This window comes from Ixodes scapularis, unplaced genomic scaffold, assembly GCF_016920785.2.
Source record: "Ixodes scapularis isolate PalLabHiFi unplaced genomic scaffold, ASM1692078v2 PGA_scaffold13__105_contigs__length_92229423, whole genome shotgun sequence".
Classification (NCBI taxonomy): domain Eukaryota; kingdom Metazoa; phylum Arthropoda; class Arachnida; order Ixodida; family Ixodidae; genus Ixodes; species Ixodes scapularis.
In genome coordinates, this window is record NW_024609839.1 from 91,272,190 (window position 1) to 91,293,221 (window position 21,032).

Genomic DNA, 21,032 nt, shown 5'->3' on the forward strand with positions numbered 1-21,032 from the left:
CAAAAAATGTCCCAATTTCTTCGTACAGTGCGATTATCCAAACCATTCAAACATTATCAAGAAAAATGGACAGTTCATAATTAATTGCTTCAAAATTTGCTTTTGTATAGTACAAATATTTTTTTAAGATTCTTTGGTCGCGACAAGCTAATCTGGAAAGTAAGCAAACAGTGATCGCTTAAGCCAGGCCAGTAACTAATCTCGGATGTCAAAACAAGATCAAGGGTGTTCGCGACAGATTGTGTTGTCCTTGTAGGTTGCTTAATAAGCTGTGTACAGGAAAATACACAGCACAAGTTCAAGAATTTATTGGCTAAAGAGGAGACGGGGCGTATACTGGGCGGTTCAGTGTTTCATGATATACGTGTTCGGAATGTTAAAATCGCCAAGCAGAGATAAAGGAAGCGTGGGGTATCGAGATGAAACTATATTAATTACACCATGAAGTTCGTCTACAAAAATTGTTAGACTAATAGGACTAAAACAGAGTTGATCAAAACAAAAAATAGTAAAAGTTAAACAAATGTAATGAATTTGAACTATATACGATTATATGTTTAACAGGTTGAAAACAACCTCTAAACCGTGAAATGCGAAAATAAGATTGAAACAGTTAAGTGATCGGCCATAGGTCGCCGATCAGTGCCTCGTACAGCCTACTGGCGACCTGAGTGATCGAGAGTGTCGCAGTGGTCGGCCTTCCACGATTGGCCGAATGCTGACTCTGACCTGGGCAAAGGATTTCTCATCGACAGAAATAAGAGTAATGTAAGAACTTCGATTTTTGACGGTGTTGTCTGTGTTGGTTTAAAGCGCATTGATTTCCAGCTTCCACCATGCTAATTACAAACACCACCAAAGTTGTTGTTCAGAAGGTAATGACGTCACGAGAGTTAACCATGGGAGGGCAACACCCAAACATCTCGCCGCTAATAATCCATTTTACACCAAACAGGCACCACAGCGAAAGTCATAACGGCGCGAGCGCAAGGACCCACCCAGTGCCCTCCCCCCTTCCCCCCCCCACCTCACGCGCTCTCGTGCACACGTAATTGCGAAGATCGTCATGTATACTGATTCAGACTGAACGCTGCATAAATACGCGCACGTGACGTGCACTGCACTCGTCACGTGCATTTCTTCTTCGTCCTCGTCTTTTTTTCGCGCCAACTCGCCCAACTATCCATTCTTCTATGATAGCTGGAAAGTTTGTCGCCATCTGTGAGCGCGTCGGCGTGACGCGTCGGCGTCGCCGTCGGCGTAACCTCGTGGTGCATGATGGGAAACGTCCCATAATGCACCGCGGTCACGCGCCCGTTGCATTATGGGACGTTTCGTGTAATGCACCGCGCGGGAGGGGGGAGGGGGATGGGGGAGGAGGAGGATGGAGGAGTAGGTGAAAGAGGGAGGAGGGGAGGACTAGCAGGGAGGATGAGGAGGGAGGAAGGGTATACCCTCCCCTCAGTACCCTTCTTTCCTCCTCCTTAAGAGCCGCGCTCTAATGCCGTGTTACAGAGTGTTGTAAACGTCTTTCATTTTTTCCTTTCATCTTTTGGTACCTGCTCTCCCCCTCTATAATGACTTCGGGCCCTGACGGTGTGTTCAATAAACAAATAAATAAGGGGTAACCACAGGCGGCCATAACTGAGCCGGTGGCTGCCAATCCCGAGTTGACGGCGAGCTTTTCCTGTGATTTCGCAACGTGTATTCCACCCCGTCAAGATTGCCGGCTGAGCAGCCTGTAAGTGTGACTTCTCTTTGAAAGTGTGGTGTGAAGAGAATACTCAGTAGACCTCTCCAGAGAATCCCAGCAGACCTCGCGGCAAGGGGAATCGTAGGGCTGTTCCGATGCATGCATGTGCCTAGTGACACACATCGTATTTCCTGGAAGCGGCAGGTTTTATTATCACTTATCTTTAAAACCTCATAACCTACACAAGAAATAAAAAATAAAGCGAACACAAATGGCAATTATATACTCTGTCTTGCTTTCCTACTGCCTTCTCTGCGTTCTAAAATCACGAAGGGTTAAACCAACGTTAACTTCGTCTTCGATTTCGGGATAATCTTGCGTGCCGTACATCGAAATTTCACAATGTCTTAAGCAGACGGCGGGTGCACCAGATGTTTTTTTAAAGAAATGTATTGTGGCGTCTAGTTTAACATCTTCGTGTCGGAAGGAAGCTACAACCTTTTCTTATATAATACATTTCTTTCACGCCCTGTATTTTTTTTATGTTCGCTGTCGTATATTTCAAAGCTTTTCCCGGCATAAAAGGTCGTTACATCGAAGCATGTAAGGTACCCAAAGGGAAGAAAGCACCCTCGAAGTCCATAATTTTGTGAACAAGCAACATGGCGCATAGCCTTCAGCTTCACCTCCTTCTTCTCGCGTTGGTGAGTGCAAAACTTAGTAAATAGTGTACACCAGCTGCTGAAAAAAACGATTTTGCCACCTTTTGTGGAGAGTATCTTTTAACTGTCTTTGTTAAGAGGTTACGCGGCTTGACCATTTCTATACAGTGAGATTGCAGTTCTGAACAATCTGTTCTCGTTACAACGAACAGGATATTGGCGTAACAAAATGTACGAAATGCCGCCACGGCTATAACAGGAATTTGATACTTGTCTGACGCTTCCGGTAGCAAAGTTTGCTGCATGCCGCACACAACTGATGGTCATCACAGACATAGTCGTAGCTATCAACTTTACAATTAAACAGTACTTACCAACTTCAAAACCGCAAGTGTTCATGCTCATGAAAAAACTAGTATCAGCTAAATTTTAGTGGTGTATTTTATGGTTTTAATTATAGTTAATATTCTTCAAATACCTCTGAACAGAGAAGCCTCGTTTCATAATCATCCGCGCTTCCCCGCCGCTAGATTTGAGCTTTCTGCACGAGTGGAGTAACTTTGGTGCATTCCCGAGTTTGCCACGCGCTTCGAGTCGCTCTAAAATAAACTCATTTATTAGTTTTCGATGACGCCCATTAATATTTTAATTGTAACCATATGCTTAGTGACACCATCTTAAAATGGTAATTAAGACATTTTAGGTCATCATCCGACTTGCGTGGAAAATTAGAAGCCTAAATAATGCCTCCCCCCTGGCCGTGTAACTCACCTGCAAAAAGCCCCTTTGTGTTTATTTTACAATTTGATCTAATTAATCAGTTCGAAATAAATAAAACACCCTGTTTATCGAATAAAGATAATATTCTGGCATGAAAGTTCGTAATGGAGTAACGCTAAAGCTCTGCGCCAGTTTACTATTTGATCTAAAAGCATAGTGTTCAACATAAAAAAAACACTGCGCTCATTCTACCAAACCCACAGAGACACACAAATGTGACGATATGTTTCAACTTCCGGCTTGAACTGTAAAAGTGATTAGCTTATAGAATATGCTGTTTTGTTCTAAAATCAAGCGATGTCCCTGTCCGGCGTTCAAATTTTCACCTCAGCGTGCTTCCTCTTTTATACAGATCCCCATCCAACAATGTAAGTACACACTATTCAGACACGCACTTTACAGATATGTTATCATTCATTACTGCCACGCAACTGGTTTTCGAACTACCAATGTTTGTGAAGAGCTCTAACAAGAAATTTTTTGAAAGAGAAATAGCTTACTGTGAATTGTTTTATGTTTATTTTTCTATATTTTAGTATTGTTCGCAGCTATTAAAAAACTTGATACATTACCTCCCCCATTCACTTGAGGATTTTGTTTTCGAGGTAAAATTCTATCAGTTGCTGATGATGTAGATTACTAAAACATATGACAATGAACAATTTAAGGCAAACAATAAAAAAGACACAGGATACTAAATATCAAAAAAAGGCTTTGCAACTATACGCGGAACGAATAAAGGTTCGTATCGTTACTACAATGTCAGTCAGTTAATTCCACTATTTGATGCTTGGCGAAGGTGAGGAAATTTTGTGCCGGTTAGTTCAGGATTGTAAGTGTTAAAGTTTGAGAGGATAGCCATACCGAAGATATAGATAGGAAGGAGGATGACAATAAGTGAATCTTAGTTGAGGAAGATTATCGTACATGTTATGAAAGAAGCACAGCCAAGGTAGTTTTCTGCGTGTAGATAAAGCCGAAAGAGTTGGTTAGATTTCACTTGTGACACGCTCGTGAGGAATGAGTAGTTGTGAAGAATGAATCGGGCCGCTTTGTTTTGTAAGGATTCAAAATTGTTAATAAAGTAGGCTTTATGAGGGTTCCAAGTTATGCTTCCGTATACGAAGTGTGAGCGAACAAGTGCTTTATATGCGGTGAGTTGTAAGCTGCCTTCTTTAGCACGGTCGCAATATCCAAATTCAACGTTACGTCTTCTGTAATAGTTATTCCAAGGTATTTGTAAGAGGCCATATTTTCTATGCAGGACGAGTTCAATAAATATTATGCATTGCAGGACCGACTTATTGAATAAATGAGATGACTGGTTTTGAAATAGTTAATACTCATCTGGCAGGCTTTGCATCAAGCGGAAAAAAATGTAAAGATCAGATTGCAACTGAAACAATCCTTCAGAAATGATAATAAAGCGGTAAATCACACAATCATTGGCGAAAAGGCATATGGATGAAGTAACAGAATACATCAGATCGTTGATGTATATTACAATTTTATAAAAAGTAAGGTACCTAAAACACTTCCGTGTGGGACTCATAATTAAACTGGCAGGGGTAGAAAATGAGCATTGTTAATACTAAGAGATTTCTGACGATTCATTAGTACTGAAGGTATCCAGTCGATTATACTGTCTTCAATATTAAGTTGGGAAAGTTTCAGTAGTAAACGCTGATGAGGTACAGTGTCCAAAGCCTTGGAAACATCTATGAAAGTGGCACGGGTAAAAAGCGACTTGTTGAAAGTTTTATGGAGGTCAGATGCAAAAAAAAAAGTTGAAAGTTGCCTCAGGTTTTTTCGGAAACCATGCTGACTTGGATGGAGCAGGTTATTTTGAACTAGGAAGTTTATTACGTGAGAGTAAATAATATGTGCTTTACAATTTTACAAGGTATGCTGGTAAGGGATATATGTATGAAGTTCGATAGAAGATCTCGGCAACCATATTTTAGCAAATGTATGGCGTTCCCATGTTTCCAGTCAGAAGGAATATCAGAGGTTAAAAGAGATGCCTGGTATAAGCGAGCTAAAATTACGAAAACTATAACAATTTCTTTGGTTACAGACAAAAACCTTGGTGATGATATGCCATCAACGCAAGGGGCAGAGTTAAGGTTCAACATTTCAATAGATTTGGCGGTTATATATATATATATATATTGATACGCTAGCGGTTGCGGTAAGGCGCCCGCGCAATATTTCCGTGTTTTATCTAGCCCCAGCCTTATACCTGCTCCACCAGTGGTAACTTTAGTGCACTACTACGCTTCTCACGTGCTCAAAGTATTTCTGAAAATGACTGATTTAGTGGTTTTCGATGACGCTGAGCAAATTTCTAATTGGAACTACATGTATATTTTAATTAATTAAAAAGTTAATTAACGATTTTTAATTAATTAGCCGACTGATCGTTACGATTAGCCCCTATACGTATTATGCCCCCTGGCCATATAACTCACCTCCACAAGCGGCTATTTTTAAACAAATGTGTTAAGCATAAGAAAACACCCTATATACAGGGTTGAAAGTAAACATATTCGACAGATATCTGCCTGGTTGGGTGAGAGTTAAAGTCTGAAAATGAAAATGTATACAGGGTGTTTCACGAAAAGTGGGCAAACTCGATATTGCGAAAACTACGCGTCGCAACAAAAAAAGCTGATGTCGTTTTGGTCGTGGGCCAGGTGCCTACTTAGGAAGATTATTGAACTCCTGGGTAATTAGATTGTTAAATATTTTCACGTAATTAACTTTTTTGATATCTTATTTAAGGGCATGGTTTCAATTAGAAAATTGCTCAGCACCCTCGAAAAACACTATATCAACAAAGTGCAGAACGATAGAAGGCACGCGAAGCATTTTACGGCTTTCTGAAGAACCGCACAAATTCGACGGGTTTTTAGGTTTCGGTTTGCAATCGCTTGTCAGCCCCGACGGCACCGCACCCGGCAGAGAAATAGTGCAACCAAGCTCTGCCTGCTTTTCTCGCGCAACGCGGCAGAGGCTGGTTGCATATATATGAATATATGCAACCAGCAGATATATATATATATATATATATATATATATATACAGAATTTCCTGGTATATAGAGTGAAGATTGACAAGTGCAGCCGTAGTAATGTTGTTAACGCAGAGGGGAGAGAGTGATGATTTAATTTATTGCATTAATGTTAGGGGAAGCAAAGGGGAAAGAGAGCTGGCAAAAAATTGGGCCAGGAGTGGGGATAGAACCCGCAACCTCCGCCTATGCGGGGCGATGCGTTAATCAATTAGACCGTCCCGGCCACTGGCTTCGGCGGATGATCATATCATTATCGCGTTCCGCCGCTGCTAGCTTGGTGCCCGCTTGACGAGTAGAAACTGTGGCGCGCCCCTGAGTTCGCCACGAGCCTCAAGTCGATCTAAAAAGAGTTGGTATAGTGGTTTTCGATGACGCTCAGTAAGTTAAAAATTGGAACCATATGTCTAGGCCATGGGCACTGAAGAAATCAATAGTAGGAGGCTAGTGGCGGAGAACTGAATGTTAACGGGAAAGTTTTCAATTATCTTGACTTAAGAAGTAATAGAAGAAATTGTTACGTCTGGTGTCCCTGTGCAGTCGCTGCTTATCTGCGCAGCAAACTCAGACTTCGGTTTTTCGTGGCATCCGAAATTTTGCTGAAGCCAACTTTTTAACTTAAAAAAAACCTTCTATGTTTGTTGATTTTCAATTGCCGCTTTGAGGACTACGGGGCTTCTTTTCAGGTTCTAAAAAAATGAAAGACGTTTACAATCTGCTGTAACGCCGAATTAGAGCGCAGCTCTTGAGGAGGAGGAGAGAAAGATACAAAGAGGGTATGCCCCTCCTCCTTACCTCCCATTTAGGGGAAAAGTATCCGCTAAATTTAGCGGGGAAAATCTTCCGCTAAGTTTGACGGGGAAAATTTTCCACTAAATTTGGCGGGGAAATTTTTCACTAAATTTATCGGGGAATTTTGTCCGCTAAATTTGGCGGGGAATTGTGTCCCCTAAATTTGGCGGGTAATTTTTTCCGCTAATTTTAGCGGGGAATTTTGTTTGCTAAATTTAGCGGGGAATTTTTTCCGCTAGTTTTAGCGGGGAAATTTTTTCCGCTCAACTTCGCGGGAAAGTGTTTTCGCTTAATTTAGCGGAAAGACTTTCCCGTTAAATTTAGTGGTGAAAGTTTTTTCGCTAAATTTGGCAAGGAAAGTTTTCCGCTAAATTTATTGGGAAATTTGTCAGCTATATTGAGCGAGCAAATTTACCCATAATCCAGCGCGCGGTTACGCCGACGCCGACGGCGAAGGCGACGCCACTCAAGTTGGAAACAGGCGCCTAAGATTTGTACTCTAAAAAATTTATTTACCTTTTTACTTTGTTTCAAAAGTCGAACTTTCCGCACATTTAGCAGCCTTCCCACTCTTGGGCCCTGGAAGTCTAAAAGTGCAATATACTTCTTTTCTTTCTAGGCGGCGGCCGTCTCATTGATCTCGAAGATATCGTTTACAAATTCCTCCTGCTAAATTGCACTAACAATGAAAGGCTGGTAACTTATGATGTCTTTGGTGATAACAAAACACGAGGCCCCCATCCCGAACAAGACCTTTTTAAGTATGTTATATACTACATTTCTGGCTCGAATAACGAACGTCCAGTCATTAAATAATAAAATTATTGGCGTAACAAGATTCAACGGCAACCGCTTTTTATTACTGCTAAAAGAGAACGGCTGTGCAGAATTTTCCGGTATCAAAAATTTAATCGGCCCGCGCAGTGACTGCATTCCCAGTTTATTTCGTCCAAGGCAATAGGCGTAAGCCACGAAACCCTGCAATTAATCTTTGATTTCGCAAGTAAAAATACTTTGATCGAATAAAGTCAAGCGCAGTGTAAATCGCTCACCGCTAGCCGGAGGTCTTGGAGATACGACGTTGAAACCCACAAACAAACATTAACTTCCCAAATTCCTTCTAAGAAAGACTGCATCGGTTCTTCGCCGTTATTCAATTGACCAGTCGATTTGTATCGTATTTTGGTGTCAAATTTTACATTATTCATTACTGATTGAATCTTGCAGTACACCACACTATTGCCTTGCGACCTAGCAGCTATTGTTTGTGTTTGCTTATAACTGAAGTCTACTTTTAAATTGTGGCTCTAATCTGTGTACTAGTCGAGGACACTGAGTTTGAGAGTAGCGCAAAGACCCTTACGTTCGCATTGAGTACGAGCACGCAAGCCCTCAGCGAAACGCTGCTGAGCGCGTCAAACCAGCGCTTTTAGTACAGCGGAATGCAAACTCATAGGATGGATGGATGGATGAATACGCCTGAGCCCTTTGGGTCGGGCGGTAGCTTACGCCACCTAGCCATTTTGTTTTACCATTGCATGCGGTGCATACGCAAGCACATGCAGCGCCATCTAGATGTTTTCATGCAAACTGCTGCAAGCAATCTGAAACCAGTATTTGGTCCAGCCAATCTAAGTCCCGCGCCGTCCCGCGTGCGATGATGCCAACGAGACGGGAACGCAAAGAACCGCTGCAAGCAACCATGGATAGTGAGTGTACGTATGTAAAGCTCGTGGCGTTGCGTGAGTGTAAAGCAGGGGTGGCCAGAGTGGAATTAGGTTAAAACCGCGGATAAAACTACAAAAGTTTAGAGAGCCGACAAGAAAAAAACAAAAGGAGGGGTGTGTGTGTGTGGAGGGGCGGGGGGGGGGGGGGGGAGGGGGCTTACTTTTAACAAGGAACAATATGGAGAGAACAGTCCTTTTCAAAGAGGACAAGTATAATCGTCGACTACAACAAATAACACCAGGCATCATAATGTTTCTCAACCGCTAGGCAAAAATAAATGTATGGTTCGTTATCCAGCCACTGTCTCCTGATGTCCGTTGTTAGGATGGAACCTTTACTGTCCGTCCTAAATCCCAGAACCTAACTGCACGTTCCCCCGGTCCGTCCTCGTCGTCTTTCCCATTCCGTGTTTGTACTCTCGCGGCACGTGCGCGGCACGTGCGCCTGGCATAGTCCTTCGCCAGACACTCCTCACACCGTTATGCGTATACGGTTCGAAATTCTTTCTCGAACAATAAAGGAAACATGGACACCGGACACATCGGTGTGTCAAAAAGTTTGTGCAGCTGTATGTGCGTAGTGTAGTACAAAGCTGCAAAGACTGAGTTTTTCTTTCTATTTTAGAACTTTGTTTGTCCTAGGGACACAGGAAGGGAAGAAGGGCACTCTTACCAGGGAGCCGCGAGCCGCACTTAGTCCCGCAAAGAGCCAGAGGCGGCTTACAAACGACAGTTTGGCCACCCGTGGTATAGAGTATGGGCAGTGTGGATCTTGCGACCCTAACGCAAACGCACAGCACTTGCTTTTTCTCATATACGCAGTACTAAAACTTTCTACAGTCAGCTCATGTGTACGGTGCTTGCAACGCGTTCAAGAAAAGTCACAGGAAGCAGTATTGTAACTGACAGTATAAGAAACGCTGAGCGTAACGAGCTCGCAGCATCCCAATATCGCGCTACAGCCAATGAGATTTCAGCATTAGCCGATAAGAACGCCGAAGGGCAAATCACGAAGCAAGAATCGTGATCATAAACCACGGCCCGCGCTTCTCAAGCTGACAGTGAATGTAGGCTTTCACTGCATCGCTATGAGCTACAAACTAAAATTGTATGTCGGTATTAATCATCCCAAGATCTCAACCGCGATCACAATTGTGCTCTAAACAATATTTGGCTTCAGTTTTTGTAGCGCAGGCTGCGTGGCGATGAAAGCTTTAGGCAACACCAGCAGAATAAACTGAAGGACGCAGTTTTTACCATGTAATCTGCATCGTACTGCGGGTGTTCTTTTCTGTTGCTTGAAAAAAAATGTATGAATCCTTTCACGTCATAAAGGATAATATAGTCAATGATAAATAATTTGGAATAATACTTAATTGCTTTGACTTTGCTATAGAGATCAACCTTCACTAGAATAATAAAAAAAGTATAACCATGTCCCTAAAGGGATCAAGCTGCCGAGAAATGCGCCTATTCTTCAATGCAGGAACCCACCTGTGACGATTGAAGTCGGCCCGGTGACTTACGGCAAGGCTCAAGTACAGTCGCTACAGATTTCTGCTGTTTATGTACAGATTTTTCACAACAACCAGACTGTTGAGGTAGGTAAGGCTCAGATATCAGAGCAAGTAGAGCACGAAGACGAGTACATCTGGACCGTAGACAAGGGACTAGAGTTCACTGCTAAACTCACGTTCAGTGTAAACGTTCCACTGGTATATCAATTCAGCTCAGAATTTTCAACATCAGTGAAGTCGAGTACTGGATCCACAACGGTCGAAACACGCACAACGAAGCAATGGATTAAACAAGAGGTAGAAATACCCCCTTTATCCACCATTGAAGCCAAGTGGTTTGTCAACGAAGCCAAAGTGGTGCGTACAATTCGACATCTATAATGAACCAACCGTTTAAATGTTACAATGCGAACACGCTATAGGTCTAGCTGCATTGTTTATTGGACCACCCTTCTAAGAAGTGATCGCTATAAAATTTGCACAACGGCATTTTTTCCGAATAAAAGCAAAGGAAAAAAAAAGGAGTTTTGGGGTAATTATGTCATAAGACGCCATGTTCGAACTTAATCCTCCTGGATGTATTATCGTATTTTACGTTACTGACCGGTTAATATTTTGTTTGTTTACGAAGCGTGTACAAGGGGCGAACTATATTGATTAACAATTTATAATTTGCTTTGCTGCAGATACCGGTCACTTACTGGTATGTGCCCAATAATATGTCCATCCTCTCGACAGACTTCCCCGTCTAGCCGCGATTTCTCTTGCTCCACCTCTGTGGCAGCCTTTCCACGCCCTGCCGGAGCCACTTTTTGGGAGCACCTGACACCCAGGCTCGAACAGCTGCTTCCATTTTATTAATGGCCAAAAATAGTGTCCTCGTAGGTAATTTTGTTTTATTCCACCCAACAGATGATAGGCACTGGAGGCCCGATCAAGCCATATTTATGCGCGACCAAACTTTTGACTGGTCGTAGAGCCTGCCAAGAAGACAGCGGAGTCCGATGAGACGCTGGCGGATCACGCCTTCACGCGAATGCGCACGACGCTATGATTGACCGGCACCTGGTCGGGTATGGCCGTCTTTGTCACACATCGTGCGACCAGTCAGACCTTCGATCAGGCATGGGTATGGCCCGACCGGGCTCCCAGTGGTTATCACTTGTTGGGTGTCATTACAAATCCCATTCCAGGACGTTATTTTGCGGTCACTGATAAGCAGAAAGCAATGGGAATTAAACACTCCCAAAAAGTGGTTCCAGCAGACCATGAAGAGGCTGCCACACATGTCGTGCAAGGGCACTAGACTCCAAGAGGAGTCCGCCGAGAAGGATGACAGATATGCAGAGATTTCTAAGTTACCGGTGTCTGCAGAAAAAAAAAATGTAAATAAATATTTTACTTTCCTCTTACTATGGTTATTAAAGACACAGCCAATCAGAGCACAAATGATTAACCTACGTGCAGAAAGCTTAAGAAAATTTGGAGAGATACAGTTTAACCATACTGGGTAGCTAAACTCAAGCATCGCACAACTCTCAACGTAAAAAAAAAAAAGAAAAAGAAACGTTAGTCCAAAATCAGCATTATAAAAAAAAAAAAAAATTCGACTGAATGCGAATGCGCAGTGGGAATGCATTCAACGTGGATAATCTGTGGGTCCTATTCGCGTCACTAATATTTCCCGACATAATTGCTGGTTCTCGAGTGCAGAGGGACCACTGCCATGTTTCGGTGTGAAGTTACAGGTACGGGTGCAGAGCTAATGACTTCACAACTGCATTTTAATTTGCTAAAGCCATGACTATCTGAAGGACGTGACTATTTCTGTGGCGTTCATTATTCCCCGGGATTTGTGTTAACGTTCTCAGTGCGTCTTTTACTTCGCCAACATATTTCAGTTAATCGGAACTGAACTCAATCAGCCGTATTCACCATCGTGACTAACTAGCGCTGTTTAAAAGTTAATAGCGCGTCTACGTAATCGCAAGCTAAGTGAAGAATCAGCGACTAAGGAGCTGCTAGACCCTGCGGTAGTCACGAGCAGGAAGCAGGCGAGTCATCCTTTTCGGAGGTACATTGGGGGATGGAGAAGGAGCCACCAAGATGGAGATCATAACTGGGATATATAAACAGAGAGTAGTGGCCCATAGTATGGTGCGGCAGCTTGAGAGACCGAGCCTGATTTGTCGTATTTTGGTACCTTTTATTAGTTTGATTTTTTGCTTCTTTTTGAGGTACAGCGCATTTGCATAAATCTCATTTTAAAATAATTTATCTTCAAATCAAATACTTGCATCGGTCAAATTAAAAAGAGCCAGAGATTTCATATTACTCCTGGGGCTTTACTTCTCCTGTATGGTTCCATGCGTAATAGCACAGCCCGAAGGCTTCGTTTTGTGTGAGCGACTTTTGACGTAACAAGAGCAATGAGCGATCACTGGAGCAAGGCAGCATTTAAAAAAAAAAATGTTGATGCTTCTGAGGAGGAGCTCCTACGTCAAGGATCTGAAAAGGCAAGGTCTTAAAGGTTTTGTTTCTTCTGATTGCTTTCTTTTTGCATTTTAGATGGTCAAAAAGGCGTCGGGCTGTGTCCAGTTTTATTACGGAAAATAAATTATCATTCTACCAGCCTCTAAAGTTGTCAAATTTAAATATAAGGCCAAACTCTCTGAGCTTATTTAAAAAAAAAAAAAATTCTTAGAGTTGGAAATTTTTCCCCCAAAATGAGCTATATGCGTGTACATTCCCTTTTTTATATGTTCATTATTTATTTATATTTTCTTCACGGTCACCGCGACAGTTAAATCCGCTAGTTCCAGATACCAACCAACATACCTTAACACCTCTGCGGTTCTGGCTTGCGCACGCAACGAGGGAAATCATTTTGTGTAAGCCCTTAAGTTAGCCTATGTAGGCGTAGGTGTCTCAGCTGTAAAGAGAAATTTAGCTAGTACAGTACAACCGCTTGCCTCGAATTTTTAACATTCATCACGTAGTAGTGATTCACGACGGCTGCACAACATTAGAGCGCACGACACAAGAGCGCCGACATTAGAGCGCCACGACCTTAGCGCACGCGACACGAGAACGCATTGAAATTATCTCGCGTGTCATTAGAGCGCCCGTCACGAGAGCGCACCACCAGCCCAGCGCGAGTGGCCCGACCCGACCGACCTCTTGTTCGGACATCGCGTGTTTTACGTGAAATTGGCGCGGATTTTCGCCGCGGCATTCAGGAAAGACATTGCGAAATGAGTCGACGAAATTTTTGCTTGTGGCAAACCAAGAAGTGTTGCAAAAAGCTGACAGCAGAAAAAAAGAAGAAAACATGAATATTTGTTTTGCCCATTTCAGCAGAAAAAAAGCATTGCAGCCATCTAGCTTCATTAGCTCTTTGATTTGAATTGATAAAGTTCACCACCGACCTCACTAATTTTATTTTAAATTATTTTAAAACGTTCAAAAGGAAAGAAGCATCATAAATACTGCCAAGAATATACCAAATATATGCTTCCCCGTATTCTGGGGTTTTTAAGATCAATTTTGGGAAAGGAGCTCTCGTGCCAAGTGTCATATGTCAACCATTCATATTGTCACAAATGACAGTATTAAGGTTTCTCTGTATCCGTCAAAAGCCTGGAAAGCTCGGCATCCAATAAAATTGCCCTCAATTTTCCTTCGATGAGTTTTTTGCTGAGTTTTTTAGCGGTGAGCTTTCTTCATTACAATCATGGACGTCACAATAGTATTTACAATTATGTGAGAGACGTCTAAATAGCCACCTAATAGATCGGAGCTTAAATACTGCCAAGAATCGACCAAATATAGCAAAAAATAAACTATTTCTAGTATAGTCGAGAGGCGCACCGCAGCACCGCGAAGAAATCTTAGACTCGCTGCTCCACCCAACTGGAGACATTCCCTGTACCCGTGTACGCCACCCCCACTCCTCGGCCCCTTCCTCTCTTCGATGTGAGTGAAGAATTGGTTAGAAAGAGTCGTACCTGATTTATTTTTTTTTTTATGAAAGACATATTCAATCAATCGATAAAAGCAAACCCTCCGATCCGAAAAGTCGCACAATTTTCTTCTGTCGACATGTGGAGCCGCGCGCACACCACACATTTGTGCGGTGTTCGCTCAACTGGTTGTGCGCTCTCGTGTCGCGCGCTCAACTGGCCGTGCGCTCCCATACACGACCCATCCAGATCAAAACTGGCAGGGGTGGGTTTGTGCCCAAAGTACCCGAGTTTCGCAGCGCAAGCGTTAGTAAAATGGGGTTCAAATACCTGCTTGTTCAACTACGACAACTACAACTTCTACTACTAGTACTACTACCACCACAACTACTAAGGATAGTATTATTACTAATAATAAGAGTAATAATACAATACACATTTATTTTCGAGAGCTATATTCATCACGAAGCACTCTGGTTCATCAAAGCCGACAAGAGCTTGTGTGACTAAACCCTTTTAGGTAGAATTCAGGCACGTAGCTGGATTTTGTTTCGGGGGGGGGGGGGGGGGGGGGGCACCCATGACAAAATGTTGTATGAGGGGAAGGGGGGAGAGGAGGTCCCAGCAAAATGGAAGATTTCGGGGGGGGGGGGGGGTACGTGCCTGGTAGAATTAGTAACATAGTCGGTCAAGAAAGAAAAAGTTAAGATACTAGAAGACTACAGGGTGATTCCACGTCAATTCATGCAATGATGGTCCGGGTCATAATTTAGATATTTTTGTTAAAAATTTTATGAAAGCCATGTTTTTGCGAGGAACATTCAGCTAGATATGAACGCCGTAACAATTGTTTTCGCTGAGATATAAAATAGAGAAGCTTGAGGCGTGGAAATTGAGAAGATTTCACAATGCTAATTTGCACAGTCGTCATTTCCTTATCGAACCTTTCACGGCACCAAAACGTTTTTAATATGTTTTACAAACGTTATACAACACATAGATAAAAAATTAAAAATATCAATACAATATTTCTATGCAAGCAAAAATATCAAAAATGGCATAAAAACGCGTTTTAGAGACATATTCACAATTTTTTTTCAAATAAACCATCTTTCATAATAGTTCACAAAACATATCAAAATACGGGTATTTAAATATTCTTTACAGATACGTAAAAATTATATGCCCACCCTTAATTGTCTTTTTGTTATTAACGCGGAAATGCGGCTGATTTCTCAAAATGTGGCAAGATTGGGCGTCCATATTTAAAACAACTTCATCTTTTATTTTTTTTAACTCCCCGTGGCACTTTACAGTGACTTGAACTAACCTTTGATGGCAAAAGATTGAGTAACATATGAGCTCCAAGCGGGAAAAGCTACGACAAACCTTCACGGAGCGAGTCGACGTCTTCGTCAAGGCGGCTTTGCCGCACAGCACCAAACGTTTTGAGCGTTAGTTATGGCATGTATTTTATATTATTAAAATTCTTTTTTTCATAAGGGCTGAGTATTAGTGACGCTAAAATGGACTTTGAGCTGGAATACCATTAATTAGCTTACAATTCACAGGAACAAAACGGCCCCACTGTGCGAATTCGTTAACTATGCATAGATAAGCTTAATACTCTCAGTTATGCGAGTGGCCATGTATACATCCGGCCTCTCGGCATATGATGACTTCCACAGATGAGAAGCCTGGATTCCTCTCACAGGTTTTATGGTGGTCCACTCTGCTTGCTTTACCGCACGAAACTCTCGAACCCGTTCCACAGACAGGTGGAACATGCAGACGTTTGTTACTTTTTTACATAGCACTTCCACAAAGTCTTTAGCGGTGGCAATCGTTGAGTTGAGCGAAGATCTCAACTTGGTGAGCGTTGGTTCTTCCACCTACTTCATCACAAGCGCTTTCTCCGTGTCCAGTGGCTGAAAAGATCCATCTTGCCGAAGAGTGCGGCTTCCGAGACGATTCGTGGAATTGGAAGCGATTCTTGAAATGCGCCGCCGCTCCGTCTGATACAAGAGTTATTTCAAAAAAGACTGAGAAATGAACATTAACATACTCTTTTATGGTCTATGTGGCTAGAAGAGCGTGAGCTGTGTCATGTGTCGTGTGCCATCGGTGACAACGGCAAAGCTTTGCGTGCCTTGCGTGGACGTAACCACACTTGTGAAGAAAGACACTTGAGTTTTTTTTCAATGAAAACTCTGCACTTCGGTTGGAAAGAGTACTGTCCATTTTTCATAAAAATCGAAGTGGAACATCACTGCCTTGGGTGGTAAGGCGGTTCTTGTGTCATGTATCAGGCTTCGTTCAAGGTCAAGGATGTAAGAATGCCTCATATACTTTTCGCTCTCCTATTGCCCCAGAAAGGCAGAAGTGTCCATAACCTTTTTGACGAGTTCGCCAGCGTCCCATAACGCGAAACAGATCTCTTCGTCTTCGTCGAGATGAAGCGACTGCAGCGAGATGCTCTGCGTTTTTGGGCACTTTTCGCAACGGCGCAGAAAGCAATCGTTCTGTGGAGCGCAGAAGAGGTAGATGAGCTTGGGGTCGTCTTCAGTAAATGTCTTCTTTGGGGCATTTGTTATTGCCGTTAAAAGCAACTGATAATTGACGCAATATATGCATGTGCACACCTCGTGCTCGGGACTTTTTTTTTTTTTACCCGTTTTGGCCGTAGGGAATAAAATTTGGAGATGCCTAGTTCGGGATGGGGATGGTCCTTCCTAAACAGCTGGTAAGCTGCCTTAATAGAGCGGGTCATAAACCTTTTTACGACTTTGAACATGTCGTTGATCATGGCTTTGACGACGTCCTTTTTGTTGGGGCTTTGAACAGAGCATGCGAGGTCGTCGCGTGTGTAGTACTCAATTGCAACCCTCACGTCTTCGGCATTCGCCTTTTTCCCCATGTATACGGATCAGGGGTTGCCCAAACACCACCTTTGCGCTTCAGTTTTCATGTTTGATCAATCATGTAGGCAGTCGCTTCCGACACCAGACGCAATATTGTTTTCTTCAGGATGATTGGTGGCAGAAGCACGTACAATCGCTTGCGTTCCTGGTGGGCACTACATGCCTTCAGCACTTCGCAAAACGCGTCAAACCACTCTGCGCAGTGCTCACAACTGTCTTCGAGTTCGAGAGTTTCGTGCGGTGAAGCAAGCAAAGTGGACCACCGTAAAACCTGTCAAAGGAATCCAGGAAACTCATCTGTGAAAGTCATCATATGCCGAGAGGCCAGATGTATACATGGCCGTTCGCGCAACTGAGAGTTTTAAGCTTATGTATGATGCATAGGTAGCGAATTTGCAGAGTGGGGCCGTTTTATTCCTGTGAATTGTAAGCTAATTAATGGTATTCCAGCTCAAAGTTCCTTTTCACGTCACTAATACTCACCGCTTATAAAAAAAGAATTTTAATAATATAAAATACATGCCATAACTAACGCTCAAAACGTTTGGTGCTGTGCGGCAAAGCCGGTAAGACGAAGACGTCGGCTCGCTCCGAGTGAAGGTTTGTCGTAGCATTTCCCGCTTGGAGGTCATATGTTACTCAATCTTTTGCCATCACAGGTTAGTTCAAGTCACTGCAAAGTGCCAAGGGGAGTTTAAAGAAAATAAAAGATGGAGTTTTTTAAATATCGACGCCCAATCTTGCCACATTTTGAGAAATCAGCCGCATTTCCGCGTTGATAACAAAAATATATTTAAGGGTAGGTATACTATCTTTATATATTCGTAAAGAATATTTAAATACGCGCATTTTGATATGTTTTGTGAAGTATTATGAAATATGGTTTATTTGCAAAAAAATTGTGAATATGTCTCTAAAACGCGTTTTTGTGCCATGTTTGATATTTTTGTTTGCATTGACATATTTTATGGATATCTTTAATTGTTTGTGTATGTGTTGTATCACTTTTGTAAAACCTATTAAAAAAGTTATGGTGCCGTGAAAGGTTCGATAAGGAAATGACGACTGTGCAAAGTAGCATTGTGAAATCTTCTCAATTTCCACGCCTCAAGCTTCTCTATTTTATATCTCAGCGAAAAAAATTGTTACGGCGTTCATATCTAGCTGAATGTTCCTCCCAAGAACATGGCTTTCATATATATTTTTAACAAAAATATCTAAATTATGACCCGGACCATCATTTCATGAACTGACTTGGAATCACCCTACAGTAAATGTTCACTTCAGTAGTACTGATCAATATAAATCATTAATAAAAATATCGTTAATGTCAAACGCACCGAGACAGGAGAAAAAAGTTGAACTTGGTTCGTCCGTAAGGTCAAGGGACATAAAAAATAATAATACTATTAATAATAATAATAATACATTTATGGACGCATCGGGACTGTTGAAGATGGATATGTCTAGAGGCATATCAACGCCAGCGAAGGGCTTGTGGGATGACACCATAAAAAAGCAGAAATATCCGTACAAATGCTAGCTAAAAACAAATATGAAGCGCCCGCAAAGAAGGGCTTTTCGTCGTCTCTGTCACAATATCTGCTGCTCCAAGCCTTTGTAGATGTGTCCCCCGACGTGCCAAGACAGTAAGTGCTTCGTTAACGCTGGCGGTCAGCGTTGATAGGAGCCATGGAGAAAAATAAAGCATTTTGATTTGATTTGATTTGATTTTTGAGCCTTAGCAGTGAGTCGAGTCACACTCTCAACATCGGATAAACTATCCCTATCCCCTAATAACCCCTTCCTCTGGCAAATAGCGAGCGCTCGGCACGCGCTTGCCGAGCGGATTCTTGTTTCCCTCGATGAGAGCAATCTCTCCACGTGCCGCTCGTAGATCTGGAGCCAGTGGGGCGCTCGCCGAGCGGCTCCAACCGCTCCGTGGAAAAGTGGCGGAGCGCGTCGAGCGGTCCGGAGTAGTTCTCCGCGCAGCCTTTTTCGGAGGAGTACGATCTGTAGTCGTCACTCGCAACGTTTCAGTTTCGTTATCGACATTCCCGCGGGGGAGTGAAGGAGTTTCGCGGCTTTTTTGTTTCGATTGCTGGGTGGGCTGTCTTTCGTTCCCCTCGTCATGACCGACTCGCCCGAGCAAACTGCGGCGATGACATCGTTGCAGTTAATTTCAGGAGGTATAATAAAACGCAGTGACAGCGACGAAGATACCAGCTTAGCTCCAGCTCGAGTGACGACGAGGCAGCCGTTCTCGGCGAAGTGTTTGCCGAGTCGTTTGCCTGGCCAGCGAAGAGGCCCAAGATATCGCGTTACGTCGAAGGCGTTGTGCGCGCCTATTCGGATGAAGAGGTAGATAGGTATGTCGTTTGTTCGTTTTGTGGTCTCGGTAATGTAATTCGAATAATTAGAAGACAACACGCCAAATACTCCGCAGATGGAAGTCGCATTTGGAGATGACGATCGCTCGTACAAGTACTTCTAGTTGTCTTCATCGGGCCTATGTAACTGTAAAGAAAAATAAATTCTGTCTTAATGTCGGGGTCACCGCTAATCAAGTAGTGAAAAATCAATTTTCTTTTTTTCTTTTTTTGTCAAAGCATAAAGTTCCGATCAGAACTTCATGCTTTCGGCAAGATAGCGATGGGAACCGAAACTGTTCGAAAGCGAGAGCAGACGCTCTGGAAGCGGTGACGTTGGGAACGTTACGCTCGATTTGCTCCGCAGCGCGTGCCACTGGGATGGATCACGTGATTCATCCCTCACGGAGGCCGACCGCTCGACGACCGCTAGCGCGGAGCGCTCGGCATTTGCCAGGGGAAGGGGCTATAAGTCATTTCAGTCGCCTTTTGAGTCTCTCGGGGTGACTAGGCCCTAAACATGATTGGTGAATACCGAGTGCTTACTTAGCTGTGATTACAACTTGCCACGTGATCATTCTAATCGAGGACGTTGGTAGTCAGCGGTTAAATAGGTGTAAGTCACGTCCGGTGAGTAAGGTTGATTGTCTTCGTTCGTTTTCTATACCCGACTAAACCAATCACGTACCGAAATTGTGCCGTAGTCCTCTCTTTTTTTGTTTTTTGTGTGCGATTCATTTAGTCGGTGTTAGCGTACCTACAAAAACAACGAGCGCCGTGACGGTGCACTTTTGGCGGGGCGTGATTGGCCGCATCGGCTGCGTCCGGTTTTAGTTGAAATGGACCATAGTTTAAGATCAAGCAAACATTTTGCGCCATGGTGGCTTGATCGGGGTTCTTAAACTGGCGAGTCAGTCGAATTTATCCATATTGTTGTTTTTAATCTTTTTTTTTTTTACTTTTTAGGTGGTGCCGTGGGTATTAGACATCACCTTGAAGGGAAACGTTGCAGCGTTGTTTGAAAAGCCAGGCAATCAACTAACCTGGAGGTACATCCCCGTAAGCGGGATTGAACATGAACACATCACAAAGAACGGATCTTCCGTCTCTGTCCAAGCTTCAGGGCAGTTTACAGCAACCGTTGCTCAGAGCTATCACCTTTCTACCAGTGAGAAAAAATTAACGCAGCGCACTGCGAGATTGGCTAAATTTGTTTTTGAGCAAGTGGATGAATGAACCGTAATCAAGAGGATTAATACAGTCCTTCAATGAATAAAGACCGAAAACAAAGTCCCAATCTTTACTTTGGCCCAATAAACATTAAAAATTCTCCATGCAGTACTTTCGGTATTTCGTTTATTGAAGCCAGGTGGACTAAAACCCCAAAGCAGATAAATAAACAAAATTCTAAATAACATGTGACTTTTTAATTTACCCAACATATAAGGAAATTCTGAAAAGCAAGAAAAAAAAACAGTAAGAAAACAAAAAAGATGTGTGCGAATATTATGGTTTTTGATGTTGTTGTTTTACAGA

The 21,032-nt window shown here is 42.8% G+C and overlaps 1 pseudogene; it reads left to right on the forward strand.

The window, feature by feature from the left end:
• Positions 1-2,247: 2,247 nt before the first annotated feature.
• LOC120845912 lies at positions 2,248-20,832 on the forward strand (annotated as a pseudogene).
• The last annotated feature ends 200 nt before the right edge of the window (positions 20,833-21,032 follow it).